Source organism: Manacus candei, unplaced genomic scaffold (genome assembly GCF_025592945.1).
Source record: "Manacus candei isolate 608988 ecotype Guabito, Panama unplaced genomic scaffold, ASM2559294v1 h1tg000106l, whole genome shotgun sequence".
In the NCBI taxonomy this organism is placed as follows: domain Eukaryota; kingdom Metazoa; phylum Chordata; class Aves; order Passeriformes; family Pipridae; genus Manacus; species Manacus candei.
The window spans coordinates 167,082-184,074 of NW_026138154.1; the positions used below are offsets into that span (position 1 = coordinate 167,082).

The window sequence follows — 16,993 nt, forward strand, 5'->3', positions numbered from 1 at the left end:
TGGAGCGGCCGCGGAGCCGGGAACGGGAACGGGAACGGGAATGGGAACGGGTTAAACGGGACGTGTGAGCGCCGTCCGGCCCGCGGGCAGCCGGGGAGGGAGCGCGTTCACGGCGCCCGGGACAGGGCTCTCCGCTCCGGGCACGGCTCTCCCGGTACCGGTACCAGGGAAGACCCCGCGGAGCGCCGCGGGCTCGGGACCGGCGAGACCCACCCTCGGGAGAGACCCACCCTCGGGAGAGACCCTCCCTCGGGGGGACCCTCCCTCGGCGGAGACGCTCCCCCCAGCCAGCAGCGAACCAGCGGTTTCCCCGCGCGGCCTCAAAACCCCGTAAAACCCCCCCTTAAAACCCCCTCTTTAAAATCCCGTTTAAAATCCCCCCAGAGGCAGGTCCCGATCCCCCGGGACGGGAGGCATTCCCGGCCGCATTCCCGGCTCCCGGGAAGGGCGTTCTGGGAGCGGTGCTGCCTCTCTCCCCTCCTGCCCGTTCACGGTTTGCTGAAGCCGCGTTCGCCCGATCTTAAGTCCAGAATATAAATTATTTTAAGCCGAGTCCACAGCAGAAGGAATTCTGAGCTGTATTACTACTACTACTACTACTACTACTACTACTATTATTATTATTATTATTATTATTATTGTTATTCCCGATCCCTTTATCACATGCAGATCTCTGGTGTGGTTTTCCAACTAACTCCCATTTTCCCCCTCACCCTCCCATTCCTTTGGTCTTTTACTGTCCCCAGCTCTAACCTGCCCAAGGGGGGGGGGATGTAGAAATAACCTTCACAAGTTACCAAAAGACCCAAATCCAAGGATTTCTCACCCAGAGCCCCCGTTTTCCCCCGTTTTCCCCGATCCTGGAACGAGGTTGTTTTTGGGATGGGGGCTGTTGGCTCCCAGATCCCCACCCTGACCACAAGACCTTTGCTAAGCCCGGCTTAATAACTCCCATCCCATCCCAGGCCCTTCTTCCTCCCTAAAGGAGGAAGCTTTGGGCTCCACGCTCCTGTTTCACACCTGTTTGGTGAGAGCTGAAGCAGGAGGGCACAAACAGGAGGGATGTGACCGGGAATTGGGGAAGGAATTCCCCCCAAAGGCCGGGTTTCCAGTGCTCCCCACCAGTGATCCCAGGGATTAGGTGCAGAATATTTAGTGCTGGGGCTGATTTTTTGGGGATTTTATGACGCAATTCTGAGGCTGCAAGTGAATTTATAGATCCTGTGGAAAGACAGGGACCCTCTGCTGCCTCTCTGGGGGTCACATCCCCTTGTCCTGCCCCACATTCCAGCCCAAAGGAATTCCAGCAGCAACACCCCCTTTCCCTCCCGGTCAGCACGTCCTCAAAAGTCTTGCTGAGCATTTTTTGACATTAAAAACCCACGGAAAAACCCCTGTCAGAAGCCACAGGTGGCTCTCCAAGCTCAGGGAAGGGAAGGGAAGTGTCACCACTTCCCACTGGGACCAAGCCCCATCCCTTCTGGGAAAATCCAGCTGGACTTGGGATGGAATTCTGTGGGCATCTCGGGTCCAGCAGCCAAAGCAGACATCAACCACTAATTAATCAATGGTGTCTGGTCCCTGTTTTGATACATCAACCCCCGGGCCAGGCAGGAGAGCAGGGCTAAAATAGGATTGCACAGTCCCTGATCCCAGCTCAAGCAGAATCCCGGGATGTTTGGGTTGGAAGGACCATGGGCAGGGACACCCTCCACTCCAGGCCAGTCCTAGAAACAGCACCTCAGATGCCCCCAGCCCAGGCCCTGGGCACCTTTAATCTGAATATCCTCCTTTTTGGGGCTCTGGACCTTCCAACCAAACCCCACCTTCATTAAAACAAGGCAGGGTTCTGTTGCTCAGATCGCCGGATTTCAATCTGAATTAAATACATTTGAATTAAACCCCAGCTGCTGAGAACTGGGGGGGCTGTTTCTGTGGGCAGGCAGCAGCCTTGTCGTGACTCAGGTGATGATGCACAGAGCCACAGAATCCCGGGATCCCTGGGGTTGGAAAGGCCCTCCAAGGTCACGGAGTCCACCCTGTGCCCAGAGCACCGAGTGCCACCTCCAGGGGTTCCCTGGACACCTCCAAGGGTTCCTTGGACACCTCCAAGGGTTCCTTGGACACCTCCAGGGGTTCCCTGGACACCTCCAGGGATTCCCTGGACACCTCCAAGGGTTCCTTGGACACCTCCAGGGGTTCCCTGGACACCTCCAGGGATTCCTTGGACACCTCCAGGGATTCCCTGGACACCTCCAGGGGTTCCTTGGACACCTCCAGGGATGGAAAAGCAACGCCTGGGCCGTGTCACCTCAGCACCTCCCACCCGGGCCTGGGTTAAAGCTGCTCAGTTGAGCCCAGGGAAGAGGGGAGGCTGGAATTCTCCGGGGAAGGTGACATCCCTGGGGTGTGTCACCACGGTGACAGCTCCAGGAGGGCATTCCCTGGAGCCCCTGGGGGTGGTTCCCTCCTCCCCACTGCCTTTGTTTGGATCAATTTTCATACGGATCCAACCCCACAAAGTGCCCTCGGTGCTCGCCTGGGCCTGGGTTACCCCTGGGGACGTGGCCCAAAGCCAGGAAACCCCACAAACGTTCATTTGGTGACCGGGGTTGATGTTCTGGAGCCTCCACTCCCCGGCACAGCCCCAACGTCCCATCACCGACTTTCCCGGAGCCACAAAGGCCCAACGCAAAGGTTTTGTTTCTCCAAACGCCAAATCCATAAATAACATGGATCAAATCATCCTTCCTGTGCATTTTTAACACTGCACTGCCCACCCTCCATGAAACACCCCCCAGCACAACACACAGCAAACGCCACGACGCGGGTTTGGCGGCGGCGGGAGCGGAATTTGGGATCGGGATGTGAGGGGAAAAAAGCCCCGAGAATGCAGGAGAAATTGTCCCCAGAGGAGGGAGGACGAAGGAGACGAAGCCTCCCCTCGATGCACGTCCCAGAGTGGGTCAGGCAGGAGCCAGGGCTGGGGGCCTTGGTCACCGTCCTGCGGCCACGGGAGCCTGGGAAGCTGCCAGGGTCGGGCGATGAACAGGACAAACGGGTTCCGGAGCCCGGGAAAGGTTTTGGCAAAGGCAGAGGCAGCTCCAGGGTGGTTTGATGGTCCAGAGCACCGAGGGAGGGGGAGCTGGGACACCTCCAGGAGCTCCCCTCGCTCCCCAGAACAGCAAACCTCGGGAAGGGGTTTGATCCGCAGGAATTCCCTCCTGGAAAGGGGGCTCAGGCACTGGAAGGGGCTGCCCAGGGAGGTTTGGAGTCCCTGGAGGTGCCCCAGGAAGGACTGGAGGACCTGGGGGACAAGGGGGGAGTTGGGCACGGGGTGGATGATCCCGGAGGGCTTTTCCAACCTCAGTGATCCCAAGATTCTGGGATCCCGAGATCTTTCACGTCACTGGGGAGAAGTTTGGAATGAACCGACCACATCCTTAAACAGTTCAAGGGGAAAAGGGGAAACCCCTCGGAACAGGATTTTAAGATGGCTTGTGCCAGGGATGACAGGAATTCCAGAGGCTCCACACCAGGGGATGGTCCTGTCCTTGCTTTCTGGCCAGACTGTTTTCCCACAGGTGCAACTTGCAGTGGGAATTCGATGAGAGGGAAAAGTGGTGCTTTTTGGGAAGGATCTGAGACCTCCCACCCACGGGGGGCAACACTTCCATGGGGGGTGACACTTCCATGGGAACCCTTTCCCTGCAGCAAAGTGGGATGTGGGATTGGCAGGTGCCAAAAGTGAGGGGGAATGACCCGAAAGAGAAATGAATCCTCCTGGAGCAGGGCTGGAGGAGGAGGAGGAGGCTCCAGGAGCAGCCTGGCCCAGGAGGTGCCTTTGGGGTGCCATTGCAGGCCCTGCCTGCAGTGGGATGGCCGGGAGGGGATTCACTGGCAGCTCTGCTCCGTGGACTATCGATTGTGCTGGAAGGGGAGCAAAGTCCAGCCTGCAGGGCTGGCCCTGGGGGAGCTGCCAGAGCCCATCTCAGCCCCCCAAAGCCAGGGCTCTGGTCCCTCCCGGCCCGGGACAGGCTTGTTTTGGTGGCAAACAGTGAGTCAGAGCCGGGGAGCCATTCCTGGAGGGGAGGGATGGCTGTAAACAAGCACCTCTGTCACGTGGCTCAGCAGGACCTGACCCTGATTAAAGGGAGAATTAACCAGTTGTACAACCCCCCCCCCCAGAGTTCCTGCACGGTTTGGGTCTGGGAGGTTTGACTGATCACACACACACCCCTTTTCCCTGCTGCCCACCGTCCAAATCCCGGGATATTCCCTGGAATCCTTTTCCACCTGGACCCCCCAGGGCTATTTTCAGCTCCCCAAAGGGAACCAGGAGCCCTCGCTGCTGTTATCACCCAGAGAGAAGAGCTCCATGAGGCTCTTCCCCTTCCAGAACATCCTTTTCCCAAGGGATGCTCAGCCCCAGGGAACCTGCCCAGAGGAATCCTGTCAGCACCTTGCTATGTGTGCAGCTCCCTGGGCCATTAAAATGGGAATTCCCAAGAATTAATTATTCCTTCCCAAGTGCAACAACAAACACTGTCACTTGTGCCTCATTTTTTTGTTTGTTGTTGGCTCCTGAGTGAAAAATATTTGAATTATTAATCCACACTGGTCCCTGTGCCCAAGCTCTGACACCCCGAGCAGAGCTGATGCACCATTATTATTATTACAATTAAACAGAATTAAAACATGCACCAAACGTCCTCCCTCATGGAGCATTTTGGTCTTTTCTGCCTCCAAATTACCAGGGATGGGGGGAAAATATAAATACGAGCTCTTTCACTGAGAGCTTTTACCACCTGTGGAAGGGAAGTGACCAAAAACTCTGTTTGGAATCACCCCATTTTCTAGGAAAACAGCAGCAGTTTGGGCTGAGACACTTTGTTTCTCAGCTTAAAGCAGATCCAACAGTCTCATAACACTGGGGATGGCACAACTAAAACTCTGCTCTGTCCCTCGGGCACGGGGGGGGGGATGTCCCTGCTCAGGGATTCCAGGAATTGCACCAGAGGTTGGGATTGGAAAGGCCAGGCTGTGCTGCTGGGCCAGGCACGGATTCGGGGTTTGAAAGGCTTCAAAGCCCCTTTTCCAGCAGGGTTTGTGTTTGTCTCCAGAGAGACAAACATCTGGGAATGGCAGGAGGTTGTCCCTCACTGGGGGTTGTCACTGCTAATTACCCACCGTCGTTAATCAGCCCTGACCAACCCAGAGGGGCTCAGCTCAGGCAGGGTTTGCTCCCCCACATCCAAACCCCGGGGTTCAGGGGGAGCTGGGAATGTCCTGCCCAGGGAGAAGGGTTCAGAGCTGCAGCCCCAGGGGCTCCCCCTGAATTCCACAGCTGGATCTGATTCCCAGGAGCTCCTTCCCCGGGGAGAGGAGGGTGGCACAATCGGGGCACAATCGGGGCTCTGTGTGTGAGGGTGCCACGGCAGCAGCACTTCCCCGGGGCCTGACAGACAAATCCTGGCTGGAGATCCTCCAGGATGAGGGAACCCAGGGATGAAGAGCCCAGGGAGCAGAACCTGCCTTAGTTCCAAGTCCTGCCTGTGGAAAACGTCCTCGCTCCCACCGGGATCCAAACGGCACCAGATCCTCCAGAGCCACTGCTGGGGCTCACTCTGGATTTCCTTGGATATTGAGGCCACTGTTCCCGTTGCTCCAACCCCATCCCTGTGCCCAAACACCGAGGTTGCTCATGGAAAGGTAATTTTGGGACTGAAGTAGCTCTTTTCTTTTTAAACAGAAAGTCAAGCCCTTCTTACCCCTGAGGTGGGGGATGGACAGAAGCATCGAGCAGGGGGTTAAATTTCAGCCTGTGGTTAATCTCAGCACACTGATAATCTCCAGGACCAACATCAAGGTCCTGGAGGGAGGGAGGGAGCCTTGGAGGGAGGATTTCAAAGGAATCAAACGCAGGAATCTCCGAGGGAGAAGAAATGAACTCGGCACAGTTCTGGTTTGAAAGGGACTCCGGTGAAGAGGCAGATCGAGAGCAAAAAGTAGGAACTTGGAGCAAAACACGCAGAGAATAAACTAAACCTCTGGATTCTCCAGGCCCTGGAATTCCCAAGGACCTGGCTGGGCACCTGGAAGGTGCCAGCAGAGCTCTGAAGTTCCACTGAAGCACCAAAGGTTTGAGAAAGCAGAGCCGGGATTTCCCGATCCAACTCAACCCCCACTGGAGGCTGTTGGTGCTCCCTGTGATTTTGGAAAACCGTTTTCCTGAGGATTGTGAGACTCTTTGCCCTGTTTACCAGAAGCCTTTATTGACCCTGCTCCTTCTGGCAATAAGATGTTTGTTACCAGCACATAAAAATGCCTGTTTTTTTCCCTTAATCCCCCGCTAATTCCAACTCCAGGTCCCCGGAGTTGCCTCTCTTCCCCCAACACTCCATACTAGGTCATTCCATAACCTGCTTTCCTGCTCAAAAGCCAGGCTCAGAAATTAGATTCATTTCTAAATTTAGGATTGATGGGATCACTCATTGCTGGTGGTAATTTTTTTTTTCTTTTCTTTTTTTTTTCCCCCCCCAAGCAGATTTCAAGGGAAAAGAACTCCTGAAGCAATTCCTGCTGCTCCTTGCTTGGGAGCTCCAGATCCCAGCGCTGGGACCCCCTTCCCAGAATTAATGTGGAGTTTCCAGGGGAAGCCCAAGATTGGGGGGGTTTCTCCTTCCAAAATAAGCTTGTATTTCACTGGTGCTTCCCAAATTCCAGGAGTGGGTTTTCCCTGGTGTTTGTGTCAGGAATACAGGCTGTATTCCCCCTCCCTGGGAATGGGAAGAGGGGAGAGAAGGAGAGGGAACCACCCTCAGCTGTGCCAACAGGGAGACTTTGGGAAGCTCTTTTCCAACCTCAAATCCGCCCTGGACAATGAATCCAAATATTCCCACTGGGAAAAAAAGGGGGGGAAGACCCTCCCAAGGGATGGAAGAATCCCAGGGATGCCACCCAAAGCTGAGGCACCCGTTGTTTCCCTGGGAGGAGGAGGAGGAGGAGGCTGGTCCTTCATCCCTGCCCAGGGAACTGAGAATTCCAGGGAATCTCGTGGGCTCCTCGGAGCTGTGTAACGAGGGCAGGGAAAGGACAGCCCAGCTCTTCCCAGCTTGGGGGGTTTGACATCCTTGGCATTGTGTCCCAGGAGAGAGGAAGGAAGTTTCTCACTTCCCCAGCTATTCCAGTTATATAAATCAGCTGCGGAGGGGAGGCTGGACTGGGATCCAGAGGGATCCAGCTCTGGGCTCCGAGGGGCTTTGGAGACACTTCTCCAGAGATCCAAAGTATAAACCTTTGTCCCCTTGGCAGTGATGAGATGGGGAAAATGCTGAAATCCAGCAGCTGGGAGAAAAATCTCCCTGATTTTGGCCCCGATGCCAAGAGGGTTCCCAAACGTGAGGCCTTCGGACCCAAATCCCAAATCCCAGAGGGTTTGCACCAAATGCTGACACTTTTTCCAGCCTCCTTGGAACTCCCAGGTGTCACCTGTGGGCTCAGCTCCACAGCCCCAGCTCAGGAGAGGCTGTGGAAGGGGTGGGTTACGAGGTGGAGTTTCCTTGGCACGGGGAAAGCTGCAGAACCAGTCAAAGCCGGGAGCAGCCCCAGGATCCCACTGGGAGCAGCCCCAGGATCCCACTGGGAGCTGTGGGACGGGCTGTGCCAGGCCCCCAAAGGCAACACTGCAGGGGCCCTTCCAGGATCCCACCTGGAGCTAACGCTGGTTGTCCCCTGGGAGCAGGGAATGCTGAGCTGGAGCCGTGGGGACAGAGGGAATCCCTGTTTTCCACGGGCTTTCCCTCCCAACCAGCACTGGCTCCTTGGGCCACTCCAGGAATCTGTTCCATTAAAAGCTGATGGAAGAGATCCTGTGTCGGTCACAAGCCCTGCCTGGGGAAGAGGTTCTTCTTCCAGGGGTAGGATTTAGATGGAGATGGGGATGAGCTGATCCCAAACACTGCCAGGACTCTGGATTTCTTTAACTATCCAGTGATTCCTCCCTGACCTGAGGCGAGGAGTCCAGGAGGAACAGCCACGAGGGGACCTTCTCCTCCCCTCCACGCTGAATTTTAGGCTTTCTCCTCTCTGACTGAGGCAGGTGGAGGGGTTTGGTCAAGATGGTTTTTCTCTCTTCTGGGGTGGAAATATTTGTTATCCTGCTCCGAAATGAACTTTTCTGCCCGAAACCAACCAAACAGGTCAGACTGCTGGGCTCTGGAGACACCCTCAGCCCACCTGGATCTGAGCTGGGGCAGCTCCAACGCCTTCAGCTTTCCCACCCGGAGCACAATCCACCCTGGAGAGGCTTCCAGCACCATCACAGCCCCCTGCAAAGCCAAGGGAATCACTCAGCAGGAGGGGGGGGGGTTTATGGGCTGTCTCCTCTCATTGTTCTTTGGCTCCAACACCCTCTGGGATTTTTGGGTGCACTCCAGGGACTGGGAAAGGAGACCCCGAGCCAGCCCCGGGACAGGGGGGACGGGAATGCTGTCCACACCTATTCCTGGAGCTCTTCCCTAGGGAAGGGGGGACAGGGGAATGCTGTCCACACCTATTCCTGGAGCTCTTCCCTAGGGAAGGTGCCCCAGAGCTGTCTTAGAGACTCCCAGGATCCCAGGGTGGGTTGGGCTGGAAGGAACTTGGAGATAATCTGGATCCACCCCCTGCCAGGGGCAGGGACACCTCCCACTGTCCCAGGTGGCTCCAACCTGGCCCTGGACACTTCCAGGGATGGGGCAGCCACAGCTTCTCTGGGAATTCCATCCCAGCCCCTCCCCACCCTCCCAGGGAGGAATTCCCAGAGCAGCTCTGCCTGCCCCATCCCTGGAAGTGTCCGAGCCCGGGCTGGAGCCACCTGGTCTCTGGAAGGTGTCCCTGCCCCTGGAGCAGGATGAGCTTTAAGGTCCCTTCCTTTGGCCCAAACCATCCTGGGATTGTGGGAATAAATCCCCACGCTTCCTGCTGAATTCCCAACGTGCCTCTGGCGAGCTGGGACAACACACTCTGTCCTGCAGAGCCTCCTGGGGCTGCCCAGGTTGGAGCTGGGAATGTTGGGGTGGGAAGGGAGCGATGCCCTTCGGCCCTTCCCGAGGTCACAGACACCCAAAGCTCCCAAACCCCCGGGATTTTGGGGATTTTGTGCAGCTCTAAGGGAGTTTTAACACTCCAGTTCTGCCTCTCCCACAGCCCCTCACGATGGAAACGGGATCAGTAACTCTGGAGAGAACCAATCCACAGGCTCCCAGCAGCTTCCAGAGGCAAAGCCAGTGGGGTTGGGCACCCTCTGAACCCGAATTTTGTTATCTCCAGTCCCCAGCTCGCTGCTTAGAGACAAGTTCTGTCCTGCAGGACCCTCTGGAGTCGCTCCTGGCAGCAGGAATGAAGGTGTTTCAAGGGAAGCCAAGTGGGAAAGAGGGAACAGCCTGGAGCACTTTGCCTGTTCAGGGTACTGCCCAGCAGACAGGGGGATTTAGGCACAAAAAAAAGGGGGAATTTCAGCTCTGTCTGTGTGGGAACATCAGCTGATTTTCCCTCTGGAAGATTCAGGCACTGTTTGGACAGGGCTGGACTCGGGCTCAGGGAAGATGTGCCATTAAACTCCTGGGAAAGCCTGAAAAAAAAAGGGGTTTTCTGTAGCACTGAGATGAGGAAAAAAAAGCCAAATCTACAGCTTGAAAGGCAACTGCCCACTAAAAATACAAGTTTTCTCTGGAAAAACTCTGTGCTTGGAACAGCAACGAAAAATACTGAAGTATTTCACACATTTTCTTGGCATTTGCTGGTACTTTGTACTCGGCAAGTTCAAATAAATACTTCTACCACTGATTTCTAAGTTTTTTTTCAGAGTTATATTTAAAGCTCTTCCTCAAGTTAAAGCCAGGAGAAAAACTTTTTCTCGAGTCAAAGCAAAAAAAAAAAAAAAGAAAAAAGAGAGAAGCTTTTTTCTTCCCTTGCACTTATTTTCCTGTTTGGAATTTGCTCCTAAGTGAAAAATCTGTGCAGTCGAGTTTCTTCTAAACACTCAAATTACCAATATTTTACCTCCAGCAACTGCCAGAGTTCAGGCACAGCCTCCCCTGCATCCGACTTTCCACCACCCACAGCACAAAACCGGGGAGAAAAAGCGGAAAAGAGCGAGAGAGAGAGAGAGAGAAAAGAGGCAGAAAATTAATAATTAATTGGATTTCTCTGAAGGCGAGTGGGACCCGGCGGAGCTGGGGGCGAGCAGAAGGTGGTAGACCACAGACAGGATATAACTTTATTTTCAAACAGGGCTTGTCTCACGTACAAACTAAACCCCCCCCCAGAGCAGTGCCGAGAGAGAAAACTGCCGGGAAATGAGAAATAAGAACCAAAAAAAAAAAAGAAAAAACAACAACAACAACAACAACAAAAAAAACAAACACCAAACCCGGCCGGGGCAGAGGGAAGAGCGGGTTAAAATCGGGGGAAGGACGAGCCCGTTCCCAAATGCCGGCACCCCGAGGGGGTCCCGGGGGTTCGCGGCCCCCGCGCTGGCACCACCCCACCCCCAGCTCGGGCTCAGGCCCGGCTTTAGTCCAGCCCACTTCGACCCGGGTTTGTCCCTGCCCACGTGTCCGTCCTGCCTTCCCAGGACCACCCGGCCCAGCCAGAACCCCCCGCGAGTTGGGGGCAGCCCCTCGGCTTTCCCAGGGTTTTCCCAGCGGATCCCTGGTTTTTGGGGTGGGACCTCCCCCCCCCCTCCCCGGGTTTTGGGGCAGCCCCTCGGGTTATCCCACAGACCCCCGGATTTTGGGGCAGACCCCCGAATTTTGGGGCAGACGCTTGGGTTATCCCACGGACCCCCGGATTTTGGGGCAGACCCCCCGGATTTTGGGGCAGACGCTCAGGTTTTCCCTCAGTTTTTGGCGCAGCCCTCCCAGGGTTACCCCACAGACCCCCGGATTACCCCGCAGACCCCCGGATTTTGGGGCAGACCCCCCGGATTTTGGGGCAGACCCCCCGGATTTTGGGGCAGACCCCCTGTTTTGGGGCAGACGCTCGGGTTATCCCACAGACCCCCGGATTTTGGGGCAGACCCCCAAGTTTCCCTGCAGGCCCTCACGTTTCACTCAGACCCCCCGGTTTTGGGGCAGACCCTCAGGTCTCCCTGTGGACCCTCAGGTTTTGGGACAGACCCCTGGGCTTTGAGGAAGACCCCCAGGTTTCCCTGCAGCCCCTCAGGTTTTGCCCCAGACACTGGGATTTTCCAGTGGACTCCCAGGTTTTCCTGCAGCCCCTCAGGTTTTGGGACAGACCCTCGGGTCCTGCCCCAGACACTCGGGTTTCCCAGCAGACCTCCGGATTTTGGTGCAGCCCCTCAGATCTTGGGACTCTCGGTTTTTTAGGACAGAGGCCTGGATTTCAGGGAAGACCCCCAAGTTTTCCTGCAGACCCCTGAGTTCTGGCACAGACTCCCAAGTTTTGGGGCAGACCCTCAGGTTTCGGGGACAGAGCCCTGGATTTTGGGGCAAATGCCCAAGTTTTCCAGCAGACCCTCAGGTTTCAGGGCAGACCCTCGGGTTTGCTGCAAACCCTCAGGTTTCCCTGTGGAGGTTTTGGGACAGAGCCCTGGATTTTGGGACAGACCCCCAAGTTTCCCTGCAGACCCTCGGGTTTCCCTGTGGACCCTCAGGTCTTCCTCCAGATCCTCAGTTTTTGGGACAGATTTTGGGGCAGAACCCCAAGTTTCCCAGCAGACCCTCAGGTTTCAGGGCAGACCCTTGGGTTTATTACAAACCCTCAGGTTTCCCCGTGGACCCTCAGATTTTCCAGCAGACCCTCGGGTCTTCCTGCAGACCCTCAGGATTTCCAGCAGACCCTCAGCTTTCGAGGCAGAGCCCTGGATTTTTGGGGGCAGACCCCCAAGTTTCCCTGCAGACCCTCGGGTTTGCTGCAAACCCTCAGGTTTCCCTGTGTAGCCTCAGGTTTTGGGACAGAGCCCTGGATTTTGAGGCAGACCCCCAAGTTTCCCTGCAGACCCTCAGGTCTTCCAGCAGACCCTTGGGTTTATTACAAACCCTCAGGTTTCCCCGTGGACCCTCGGGTCTTCCTGCAGACCCTCAGGATTTCCAGCAGACCCTCAGCTTTCCAGGCAGAGCCCTGGATTTTCGGGGGCAGAACCCCAAAGTTTCCCCACAGCCGTCCCTCGAGTTCATTGCAAACCCTCAGCTTTGGGGGCAGCCCCTGGGGTTCATCACAAACCCTCAGCTTTGGGGGCAGCCCCTGGGGTTCATCACAAACCCTCAGCTTTGGGGGCAGCCCCTGGGGTTCATCACAAACCCTCAGCTTTGGGGGCAGCCCCTGGGGTTCATCACAAACCCTCAGCTTTGGGGGCAGCCCCTGGGGTTCATCACAAACCCTCAGCTTTGGGGGCAGCCCCTGGGGTTCACTGCAAACCCTCAGCTTTCTTCCCCCCCCCCCCAAGTTTCCCCGCAGCCCCCCTCAGCTTCGAGAAGGGGGAAGGGGGGGCCAGTTCATCTCAAACCCTCCAGTTCCGGGACGATTCACGGCATTTAAAAAAAAAAAAAAAAAAAAAAAGGAAAAAACCCGCAAACGTTTCCCTCCCCCCCCCCACCACCCCAGTGCCCAAAACTTTTCCTGCCGCTTCTCCGCCGCTTCTTCCCCCTCTCCCGGCGGGGGGACCCCCCGGCCGTGCCCCCCCCCCCCGGGGCGGGGTGGCCCCGGCGCTGTGCCCGGTGGTGGCCCCGGTGGTGGCCCCGGTGGCCCCGGCGGTGGCCCGGTCCCCTCCCCCACTCCCCTCCCCCGCCCTCCCCAGGCTGTGGCACCAATAATCCGCCTTTGCTGACATGCTCTGGTAGCTGTGCCTATCGGGCAACTCCCAGGATGCACTCCCGCTCCTCCCTGGCACCCCCTCGCCCCTGCCCACCCACTTCCCAACCCTCTTTTCCCCTTTCGTTTTTAATTTTTTTCTTTTTTTTTTTTAAATTTTTTTTTTGTTTTGGTTTTTTTTTTTTGTTGTTTTTACCCCACCACCCCGAACACCCCCCGTGCCCGCCCCTCACCCCAATAACCTCCCCCCCCCCCAGCACCACCCACCCCTCACACGTCCCTCAGGGGGTTCCCTCGCCCCCCCCTCGCCATGTCCCCCCCCCCCCCACACACACACTCCCCTCACAGCGGTGCCCCCCCCACCCCTCGCGGCCCCCCCCCCCGTCCCTCCCCCCTTGCCCTCAGCCGCTCGCCCCCCGGGCCGGGGGCTGGGGGGGGTGCGGGGGTGTCCCCCCCTGTCCCCGCTCCCCGGGGGGGGTGTCCGGGGGGGTGGGGGGCGCGGGTGTCACTCACTGTCCGGAGCCCCCTCAGAGCCGCCTCCTCCTCCTCCTCAGCGGGGCCCGGCCCGGACTGGGGCCGTGGGGGGAGGGGAGGCGGCTCCCTCAGGTGGCCACTGACAGGAGGGGGGGGGGGGGCGGGGGGGCTGCGCGCGCAGGGGGACCCGCCCCCCCCTCACCCTCCGCCCCCCCCACTGCCCCCCTTCCCTCACCCCCCCCTCGCCCTCCGACCCCCTCCCCTTCCCCCCCCCCTCCCCTCCCTTATAACCCCCCCCCGGGTGAACCCCGACCCCCCCCCGGCCCCCCCCGTTGCCAGGCAGATTTGGGACACCCTCGCGCTCGGCCACGCCCCCCTGCCCTTGGCCACGCCCCCCCGCCGGGCCTGGGGCGCTGCGCTGGGGTTTTTTTTTTAATCTTTAAACTCGCGACTGACGGGCGAGCCGCCCAATCAGAACAGGGCTTGCCCGCGCCGCGGCCAATCGGCGCGCGGAGCCCGCCTTCGCCCCGCCCCCGTAGTAAGCGGCGAAGAAAAGAGGCGTGGCCCCTTATTTGATTGACGCGTCGTGAGCCCCGCCCCCGCGAGGGGAAAGAGGCGCGGCCTCTTTGATTGACGGGCGGCTTGCCCAGTGAGCGCCGCGCCGCGGGTAGCGGCGGCCAATGGGAGCGCGGCCCGCGGGGAGGGGGCGTGTCCCGAGGGGCCGGGCCGGGAGCGGCTCCGCCCGGCGGGTCCCCCCGGGGTCGGGAGCGGCTCCTCCCGGGGCCGGCTGAGGTGATGGCGCTGCCCGCGGGGAGGGGCCGCGGCCGCCCTTATCCGCCCGCGCAGGCCGCGCTGGGGCCGCAGATAGGGAGGGGGGGGGCGGGGAGCGGCGGCGGGAGGAAGCGGCGCGGGGGTGGGATGGGATGGGATGGGATGGGATGGGGCGGGATGGAGGCGGGGGCTCGGCGGGGCCGGGGGGCTCGGCGGGGGCAGCCCCGGGACCCGCCAGTGCCGGTCCCGGGGGCCGGGGCATGTCCCGGGGGCGCAGCTCCAGCCGGTGCCGGGGATCAGGAGGAGCCGCTCCCGCTCCCGCAGCAGCTCCAGCCGGTGCCGGGGCAGGTCCCGGCCCGTCCCCCGGTGCCGGTTCGGTGACTCAGCCCCGATGTGGGTCAGGGTTCCCCGGCCCTTCCCCCGCCCCGGCCGCGCCTCCCCCGGGATGTTCCCGCAGGGATTTTTAACCCTTGGGCTGCGGGGACGAACCCGGGCGGGAGCCGAACCCACCTGGCCGAGTCGGCGCCGCAGAGCCGGGAACAAAGGAATTAATAAATGAATTTTCCTCGGGAGACTCCCTGAACAGTTGGATTAATACATTAAAAAAAAAACCGTGTGCTGAGCCGCCACTCCCCCCCCACCCCCCAGCCCGGCTCTGCCACAGCCCTCGGGATTTGGGATCCAGCGTTTCCAGACACCTGGAAGGGAGGTTGTGCTTCGGAGGGAGAGAAATAAATCTCGGGTGAAGCGATTTTCTAATGGAGGGGGGGATAAAGTGCCAGGGCTGGCACTTTCCAAGGCCAGAACGGAGCTTTCCCCGAGTGTTTTCCACGTGCAGCCGATGGGATCTGAGGTGGCTCCCGTCAGGTTGTGGGGGTGCTGGTTTCACTCTGATAATGCCGATTATTCCCATTTATAATCGTCAAGGAGCACGAGGGGAGAACGTTTCCCGTTTTACCAAGGCAGGGGAGGCACCGAGTCGAGGCTTTGGCAAGGAAAGAACCAGAGCTCAAATCCAGGGCTCTCCTTCCTCCCTGCATCCAGAGCCGGGCAGGGAAGCTCCAACAAACTTCACTTTTGCCACTCAACAGGTCAAAGATTCCCAATTTCTGGGAACAACTTCGTGCTCAGCATCCTTTGGGAGAGTGAGCAAGGGCCTGGAGGGACAGGACAAGGGGGAATGGCTTCCCAGTGCCAGAGGGTTGGATGGGATATTGGGAAGGAATTCCCAGAGGAGCTGTGGCTGCCCCAGCCCTGGGAGTGTCCAAGGCCGGGTTGGAGCACCCTGGGATAGTGGGAGGTGTCCCTGCCAGGGCAGGGGGTGGCACTGGATGGTCCTTTGGGTCCCTTCCCACCCAAACCACTCCAGGATTCCATGAGTTTTCCTGTTAAAAAGCACCTTCTCCCCCCCCCCTCCTTTGCATGGCACAGAGAAGTTTTAACTCAGTGACTTCTCCCAGAACCCCCCTGGCTCCAAACCTCAGGCCATTCCAAACCTCCTGGTTACCCAGGGAAGGCTGAATCCTTGGGAAGAATCCTTTAATCCCCAGGGAACACACACAGAGCTGCTGCACCTCCACCTGCTTCTCCCAGGAGAGCTCCACAACAGGCCTGAGCTGGGTTTGATCCCCTAAAACTCAGGTGAAGCCAAGCCCAATTCCTTCCCTAACTTTTCTCCCCGTGGTTGGTGGGAAGAGCTCTTTTCCCTGCCACGTTCCAATCCAGGTGGGACGAGCTGGGAGTGTGGCAGAACCATCTCCAGCCACTGGTGCAGCAGGTCTGGAGCTTTGTTTTTTCCCTGTCAGCTCCTGACACAGCCAAACACGAGGAAAACTGACTGGATGTGGCTCTGGATCTGTCAGGATCAAAATTTCCCACCTGCAGCCACCGGGTTTCGGGTGTTTCCCGCGGGAGCTGCCGAGATTCCAGAGGGAGGGATGAAGAGGAGAAGGTGCCAACAGCTCAGCTCTTTTCCCTGAGGAAGGAGGGGCAGATTCCCAGGGAGAGGAGGCAGAGGCAGCGCAGTCCAACCCCATTCCCAGCACAAAGGAAGCTGCCATTGGGGCTGGAATTTTCGTTTTTGGAGCAAAACCCACTCGGCTTCTCGGATGAAAGTTCCAAGGAGGAGCTCAGCAGCTCAGGGGGTGCTTTGGGAAAGGACAGGCTGCAGCTGAGTCTTGTACCTTTAGTCCTTTCCAGGTTTTACTCTCAAAAGAATTCAGCAGTTTTCTTCTGTTTTTTTTTTTTTTCTTTAAACTTAAAAAAAACAAACTCAAAAAACTTTAAAAAGCTGAAAATGTAAAAAAAACACCTGCTTGAAAATTCGGGGATAAAAGGCACAGAGAGGAAACTTCTCCCAGGAAACCACTGATGCATTGGTGAAGATCAAACACAGCCCCATCCAGGGCAGGAAGAACAGTCGTGTCCTGGCCCAAAGCACTCCCAATTCCCGGAGTTTGAGGGATCCACGGAGCCCTGGTGTTATCCCAGACACCTGCTGGAGTTCCAGCAATCCCAGAGCAGCTCCAGCCACCTCTTCCCTGCCTGGGGGAGCACTTCCAAGCAGGAAAATCCGGGCTGTGGGCCCCTCCCCGGGGCTGGGCTGAAGGAATCAATTCTACACAAAGCGGTAGAAGAAGTAAAATTTCACTTTATTTAAAAATTCTTCTAATATAGAAAAGGAGAGGGGGCCCAGAGGGTGGGGGGACAGGGCCAGGCCCCCTCTCACTGCAGGGGTTCAGGGGTATTTACAGGGAGCAGCAGGGGCTGGGGGGCCCTGTCCTGCTCCTGGGGGCCCTCAGACACTCAGGGGGACATTAAATACAGGGGGGGCAGGGACAGGGGGCACTGCAGCCTCTCTGCTCCCCCTTTTTCTGCACAGCCAAAAATAAAAAAAAACCTCCCCAGGGTTCCCTTCACCCCCCTGTCCAAG

At 57.9% G+C, this 16,993-nt stretch overlaps 1 protein-coding gene across 1 annotated transcript in view; it reads right to left on the bottom strand.

Moving 5' to 3' along the window:
* The window catches only part of GATAD2A (GATA zinc finger domain containing 2A), a 50,444-nt gene extending 37,028 nt beyond the window's left edge, over positions 1-13,416 (bottom strand). Inside the window, exon 1 of the mRNA XM_051769206.1 lies at positions 13,330-13,416. The gene's annotated coding sequence lies outside the window, so the exon portion shown is untranslated. The remainder of the gene's footprint in view (positions 1-13,329) is intronic.
* Between the last annotated feature and the right edge of the window lie 3,577 nt (positions 13,417-16,993).